Genomic DNA, 8,208 nt, shown 5'->3' on the forward strand with positions numbered 1-8,208 from the left:
AATAGTTTGAAAAAAATGAAATGAACACAAGGTCCGAGGGGGGATCGAACCCCAGACCTGAGGCAAGAGAGACTTTGGACGCACAGTTTGGCCACTAGGGCAGGAGATGAATTCAAGTTATAACACGCATACCATTAAAAAAATTTTAAAGTGAGTTCTGAAATTCAAAAAATGGCGCCACCACCATCTTCGTCTTCAACCTCAAGCTCTCCATTTTTTGAACTTTCCACTCTCTCATCTCTCAACCAATGGCCTCGACTCCAACATGAAACTTGTACTAATTTGTCTCACGATTCTAGAAATGTAACTAACATGGATTTATATTGGCTATAGCTCTCTAATTTCTCAAAAAACCTCAAGAACACTAAAACCCTAAAACTAAAACTAAATGACAAATATGATGAATAAATGGATGATGATAGAGGGTTTTTAATCCTCTCATGATGTTGAACAAATTGGTATTGAGTTATAACAAGATAGATGCAAGAATCATGGAGTTAGAGTTTGAGAACCTACCTCTGAAACTGAAGGTCGATGGCTATGGTGGAGGACTCCCAGCAATGATTTGATGATTGCAAAAGCTTCCTTGTACCTCAGTGATGCTAAAGGGACCTTTATTTCACCTTGGATCACCCTGAATTGCTCTGCTCGACTCCACTTGTTCAAGCTCCAAGTGAGAATGTAAGATGATGATTTTGATGCTACAGATGTGTTGCAGGCACCTGGATAGCTTCCTTACACCCTAAGGAAGATGTTGATGCACTCCAATTGAATTGACACCCTCTTAATTCTTCAACTCGACTCTACTTGCTTAATCTCCAAGTTGAAAGTGACCATGGTGGTCCAGCTGCTACAGATCTCTAAAGAGGACTTGGATCAACTCCACTCAACCTCCTTGAGATGTTATAACACTTACTTTCAATGATTAAGCTTTGGTTTGAAGAATTTCCTTCTTCACTCCATGAACTTTTGAAAAGTGAGCAAGAGAGAGAGAGAGAGATTTTGAAGAAAGCAAGTATTGAAGTTGTTTTGGTGTGATTTGAACTGAAAATGAGGCCTCTATTTATAGGCAAGGGGTCTAGATACTTGAAGGAGTGAAGTAAGCAAGGTGACGTCATTTTTGTGAAACTTGGTGATGAAGAAAACGTGAAATATCCAAAAATGCAATGATGAATTTTTGATTCCACTTGATCCAAGCCCTAGCCATTGATCTCATCTAATCTTAGGGCAGAATTTATTTTATCAAATGACTTCAATAATCATATGTTAAAGATTTTGATCCTTAAAAGTCCATGGTTGACCAAAATTCTAAAAAGTCAAAGGTGATCTCTAATAGTTGACTTTTTCTAGTTGAACTGTGTTCTTGGAGATTTCAAGTGAATCAAGTCATCCTCCTCAAATGAATGACATGATTGGGTTATATTGTTGAATTGAAGTCCGTTGAATCATATTTTGAGCCATGGAGCCATGCCCTGGTCAAAAGTCAACTTTCCAGGTGAATTAGGTCAAAAAACCTAATTGTGGGCCAAATGAAATTGATAGTTGTGGAATTTGAATTGAAGTACATTTCCCCATGGATATTGATGTGAGGAAAATTTGAGGATGTTTGGTCTCCTTGGGTCATTCTTTGAAGCTCTTTGAGTCTTCCTAAATGAAAGCCCTGATTTCAGTCCCTGATAGGCTCACAACCTTAATCTGGTGACTTTGATGAATCTGAAGCTTGATGCCTTGGGATTAGAGGTCATGTGGAGATGAATGAAGTATCTTGAACTTTGTGATTGCATTAGGGATCATTTTAATCATTGATTGGTCCCTTGCCTGAATCTCTTGACTTAAAAACCCTGATTTGAGTACTTGGTGAACAAGTGACTGCCCTGGTTATCTGCTATGAGTTTTTTGGGGTAGTTGAGATGTGACATCTCAGGGGGGTCAAAAATTAGGGTATGACAGATGTATATATAAAGTCCGAGTAAACACAAGACAACAATGTGGAACTTATGGGAATTTCTTAGATACTGAAGTAGGGATGGCAATTTGGCCCATATTCTATGGATATCCGTAAAAATTGCTCACAATGGATAGGATAAAAACCTACAAAATGGGTACGGGTATAGGCACGAGTAATTATCTATTAAAATAAGTGGGTATGGGTGCGAGCACGAGTATCTTACTATCCACCCTGCCCTATATTCGCACTACATATTTATATAATAGAGTGAATGTCCATTTTAGTCGTTCACAAAAACTGCAAAGATCAGATTAGTCCCTGAGAAAAAATCCCTATTAAATCCCTTATAAATTTAACCAAGTCATGTTAGTCCCTCTACTAATATTTTTTTAAACCGGTTTTTTTCTTACTTTTGAACTGTGACTTGACTACCACTAAAGATCCATTTTAGTCCCTCACAAAAAAGGGAGAGACCAAATTAGTCCCTAAGAAAAAAAGATCTCTATTTAATCCCTTACAAAATTTAATCAAGCCGTGTTAGTCCCTCTTTTGATATTTTTTTCAAATCGATTTTTTCTTATTTTTAAACTGTGTCTGGACTCCTATTTTATGACTAATGATTTGAAATTATTTATGAAGGGATTGTAGATAAATCATTGCGATACCACAACGTTTTTTCTTTGTTGGGTTTATTATCAGGCTTATGGGTGGGTGACTATGGTTTTTCTTGTTATGTATTATTGTGGTGTTGTTATTGTTTCAGTTGTTAATGATCTTTTAGAAAAGTTTAGTTCTGCTACATGAGTGATTTAGGATAATTTCTTACTTTTGTAAATAATACTTGTGGTGAAAATAATACACATGGTATGTTGGAAGAAAATTGGTTTATACCATTACTCTTAGGTTGTGATGATAACAAAGTAATTAATGAACAATTAGGTATACTAACATATGTTCAAGTGTGCAGGATAATTAATCAAAGAATTTATCAGACTCTAACTCTGATAGGAACATGTGAAGAGAAACTTGAGGCTCAGATTATGAAAGATCAGAATCTGACGACTCAAATTCTTAATGATAAGATTATGATTTCTCACAACTAGGTAACCCAGCTTCTGGTGAAAACTCAGACTCTGAAGACCATGTGCAAAGGAATTCAACCTTTGAACTCTACTCAATTTCTAAAAGCAAGACTATCTTGTCAAGTCCAGACACGGTTTAAAAATAGAAAAAAAATAGTTTGAAAAAATATTAAAAGAGGGGCTAACATGACTCAGTTAAATTTTGTAAGGGATTAAATAAGGACTTTTTTCTCAGGGATTAATTTGGACTCTCCCTTTTTTGTGAGAGACTAAAATGGGTCTTCACTGACAGTTCAAAAGTAAAAAAAAAAAAAACGGTTTGAAAAAACTATTGGTAGAGGGACTAATATGTCTCGGTTAAATTTTGTAAGAGATTTAATAGGGACTTTTTTTTTGTAGAGACTAATCTGACCTCTGCAATTTTTATGAGGGACTAAAATGAGTCATCACTCTATATAATGTCATTTATATTATTATATAAAAATTTATGTTTATCAAATTTTAAAAAATATATCGCTATTAAACTATTATACATTTCAATAAAAATATTTATTTATTTCTTAACTAAATAATAACATTCATAATTTTTTTAATATTATTAAAAAACATAAAATTATATGTTATTTTGAAATCAATCGATTTAATTTTACTACAAATGCGGGTAAACCGGTACGGGTACAGGTATTGAGGTATCCATAAGACACGGGTACGGATATGAACATTGATGCTCATGCAGTTATGGTCTCGGGTACGAGGATTCTTTCAAGCCATAGATATGGGGATGAATACTATAGTACCCTACCCAAACTCTATCCATTGTCAACCCTATGTTGAATAGAGTAATGAAAAACTTTCCATCCATTTAGATAGTGAACATTTTTTGTTTGTGCAATAAGAGAGAGTTAAAGAGTTTATTATGAGATGTAGAGTACAAAATTACTGAAATATTAAAACTACAAAGGTTATGATTGTTGGCTGAGGATAGCATAGTTGTTAAATCCATTTGAATTGTAAAACTTTACCTCGTATACAATTTCTAATTTGTTAAAGATGCATCTGAATTGCAAAACTTTATCTCAAGTTTGACGACAATGGATTCGACTAATAATCACTACTAGAAATACCCGGATTACCTGTCGAATTTCCTGCAGAAATTAATCCGCAGGAATACCTGCGGAATTTTCTGCGGCATTCCTAAATAAATTAAACCCTCCAACGGAACAAGTTTTTGCAGAAAATTCCGCAGCATCACCTACGAATTTTGCTGTGGAATTTATATTTTGACTAAACAATAATCTAATATGAAAAATCCGCAGGTAATTTCACAGGAAAGTTTTCTGCGGATTTTGCTGCGGATATTTTAAGTTGAATAACTAACACCGCAGGTAATTTCGCAGGAAAGTTTTCTGCGGATTTTACTGCGGACATTTTAAGTTGAATAAACATCCGACTAAAAATATAAAACCGCAGGTAATTCCGCAGGAAAATTTTCTGCGGATTTTGCTGCAGAAACTTTTAGTTGAATAAACACAAAAACTAAAATACAAAATCCACAGGTAATTCCGCAGGAAAGTCTTTTGTATAATATTTTTCTTTTAAAGTAAAATGTTTTTTTTTTTTCAAAAAACTTAACTGATTTAAATATTTTTTAAAATAATAATAGATTTTTTTAATTTGTATTTTGAAAAAAGGTATGAAAATTTTGAAAAATAAAATTGAAAAAAGATATAAAGGAATTTAAAACAAAAATGTGGTTAAATATTTAAAGTCGGAATCAAACCTACTATGAATTTTATATTGGAACAAATAATTTACTAGTAAGATAATACCTTAAGTTGATATTTCTCTGAGCTATCTATAATTTATTAATTTTTCATTTTATTTAATATATTTACTTTTTTGTTATAATATTAAAAATAAAATCTGACCAAAATTTAAATGGTGAGTATCGAAACCGCATTCTTAATGGTATTGAGCCAAAAATCTACCACTAGAACAATAACTTTAAAATTGTTGAATACAAAAATAAAATTTAATTTTTTCTAATTTAAAGATGTCTTAATATGATTCATTAAAAAATAAATAAAGATTGTAATAATATATTGTAAAATATTGTAAAATTGAAAAAGAAAAGGAGGATGATAAAATAGACGCAATACACTTAAGAAAGTGTCATAATTTTGTACCCTAACCCAAGTGTGTTGCGGCTGGGTTTAACGAAGAAGCTACACTCAGCCTTACACTTTCGCTCTCGCGTTGATTCGGCGGCGGAGCTTCATCATCTCTCCGGCGATCCTAGACTCCGGTGCCACGAAGTCAGTTTCTTTCTCATCCTTTTCATTTCTGTAGTTCATCCCAAGGTTTCAGAAGGAATTTACTGGGAGCAGGAATCCACTGGCTTGTCCTTGTAAGTTGTTGTTCGTAATTGATTCTCGCTTTCAGTTGTTAGCTAGTGTTTTGTTCTGCCATAGCATAATTGATATGAAGAGAATAATTTATGTTTCGATGTTTTCATGCTAATTATGTTGAAAATAATTGGAAAACTGATTTTTGTAAACAAGGTGTTTGTTGAAATGCCACAACGAGTTTACTTATGTTGATTTTGAATTATAACTTGAGAATGTCTAATTGCTTGATAGTGTTAGAATTGCATAGAGTAAATCAATTTTTGAGAAAGTTCTCAACTGAATCTGTACTCCCAGCAAGCTTGCTTATCTAAGGGTTATGATAGGGCTTCTGCAAAGGCATGCCTGTGAGATCATCTTACTTGTCAACTCAATTCTATTTTGAAATGATTGAATGAATCTCTCTTTTCATAACCCTATGCATAATTGCTTCAAATCTGTAGCTCAATTCTATTTTGAAATGAGACTTTTTTTTATAAATTCATGTCAAGTGATATTTTATGAGAAGAACCAGTGTTAGACCTAGCTTTTTCTTTGTTACTACTAAAGTTCACTGTTGATGTTCAGTTCTTCGTCAACGACGGTGTTGATCTGGCTCGTTAGTTCCGGTTTCCCGGCAACGCGGATCCGGGGGATTATTTCTTTGGACCGGGGCTTGAGGATCTGATCCAGCAACTGGCTGAGAACGATCCGAGTCGGCACGGAACTCCTCCTGCGTTAAAATCTGCTGTGGAAAAGCTCCCTGTTATCAAAGTTACCGGGGAGTTGCTCGAGTCAGATTCCTCGCAGTGCACGCAAGGACACATTTGTCATGGGACTTTCTGTGCTTCAATTTACCGCAGAGGATATGTTCGTTGCCATGCTTGTTTTAAAACATGATAACTTGTCAAGGTAAGAAAAATTAATCAACTTCAATTTTTATTCTTGAAACTGCACTTCATATGCATATATCAGTGTTGAAAAATGGAATATGATATTTTGTATAAATCTTCTCTGATGATTATTTTAATGTTGTGATTTTTCTAGTTTTGAATCAGACATGGAACTGGTGATGTTTGAATCATATAGGATCACCTTTGCATTAAACATTGTTGAATCTGCTCTTTGAATATTTGGAATTAGTATAGCTAAAAGAACAAAACTCACCATTCTTAAAAGTGCTTCTGGCATCATTAAACCATCAAGGTATATTCAACATTAACTCATCATTAAATGAATCTGCTCTTGGAATGTTTGGAATTAGTCAAAATGACGTTCATGTTGGAGAAATGACTGTTAAAGAAACATTGGATTTCTCAGCTAGATGTCAAGGAGTTGGAACTAGATATGGTAACTTAAACCCTGGAGGCTTAAACTTATTTGCTTAATATTGATTTGAAATTTTGAATATTGGTAGTAATCAACTTACATCTTTAGTTCTGAATATTTCTTTAATGTTGTGATTTTTCTATTTCTTTAATGTTCTGAATATATTGGTAGTAAGAAAGATATATGTACACAACCCACTGTTAGTTTAATCTATGTTTTTTCATTTTTATCAAATAAGAACATAAAATATAATAAAAGTCAATCTTATAAAAACACCTTAAAAAACTAAAAGCCAATCATTTTGAACAAATGTATCTCCATTGTCCTATGTGTATCTCCATGATTTAAAAAACTAGAAATTTTAGGAAATTTTTTTACCCACCTCCCTATGGGGGTCACCCCCAGCGAAAACCCCACTTTATCCCTGCTTCGAAAATGCATTTCTGAAGTATTTTTTTTTTAAAAATTTTCTCAGACTCCGGTCTCCGGAAGTGCATCTCCGAAAAAATCCCAAAAATTAGGATTTTGATTAATTCGGAGATGCATCTCCGAAAAAACAAAAAAAAAAATCTCAAAAATTAAAATTTTTAGGATATTAATTAATTCACATATCATAAATATGAGTAATGAATAATAATAATTATATATTTTGATATAATTTATGAGTTATGAATAATAATTATTATATATTTCTATTCTGATTCATATTTTAAAATTTAAAATAATTTTAAATAAAAAAATTAAAATAATTTCACTTACAAAATGAGTTATAATTTTTTATTTATATATTTATATATTTATAATAATTATTATATATTTATATATTTACAAAAAAAAATTAAAAAAATGAGTGTTTTAATTTATATATTTATATAATAATTGTAATAATTATTATATATTTATATAAATTATTATATATTTATATATTTATATATAATAATTATTATATATTTATATATTTCACTTACAAAATTAATAATAATTATTATATATTTATATATTTCTGTTCTGATTCATAATTAAAAATGAGTTTTAATTTTTTATTTAGTTTAAAAAAATTAAAAAAAGATTTTGTCTTAATTTTATTTAATGAATAAATTTTATATTTAATTCTATATAATTCAAAATTTACTTATGAAATTAAATGTTTTTGATTTATATAAGTTAGTAAAATAATTTTTAACTTTAAAATTGTTTAGGAAATTTTGATTCACCTTCATTTTATTGATTCACCTTGATTTTATATCTATTAATTGTATTGATTCACCTTGATTTTAATTTTTTAATAATTATTGAATGCTTTCGAAAGTGTATATCCGAAACATTCCAAGACCAATTTGGTCTTGGAATATTTCGGATATGCATCTCCGAAGACACCCCTCTCCCAAAAAAGAGGTGTTTTCGAAAATGTATCTCCGAAGACACCTCTCTCCCAAAAAAGGGTGTTTTCGGAAATGTATCTCCG

The sequence above is a fragment of the Vicia villosa genome, unplaced genomic scaffold (genome assembly GCF_029867415.1).
Source record: "Vicia villosa cultivar HV-30 ecotype Madison, WI unplaced genomic scaffold, Vvil1.0 ctg.001696F_1_1, whole genome shotgun sequence".
Taxonomy (NCBI): Eukaryota; Viridiplantae; Streptophyta; class Magnoliopsida; order Fabales; family Fabaceae; genus Vicia; species Vicia villosa.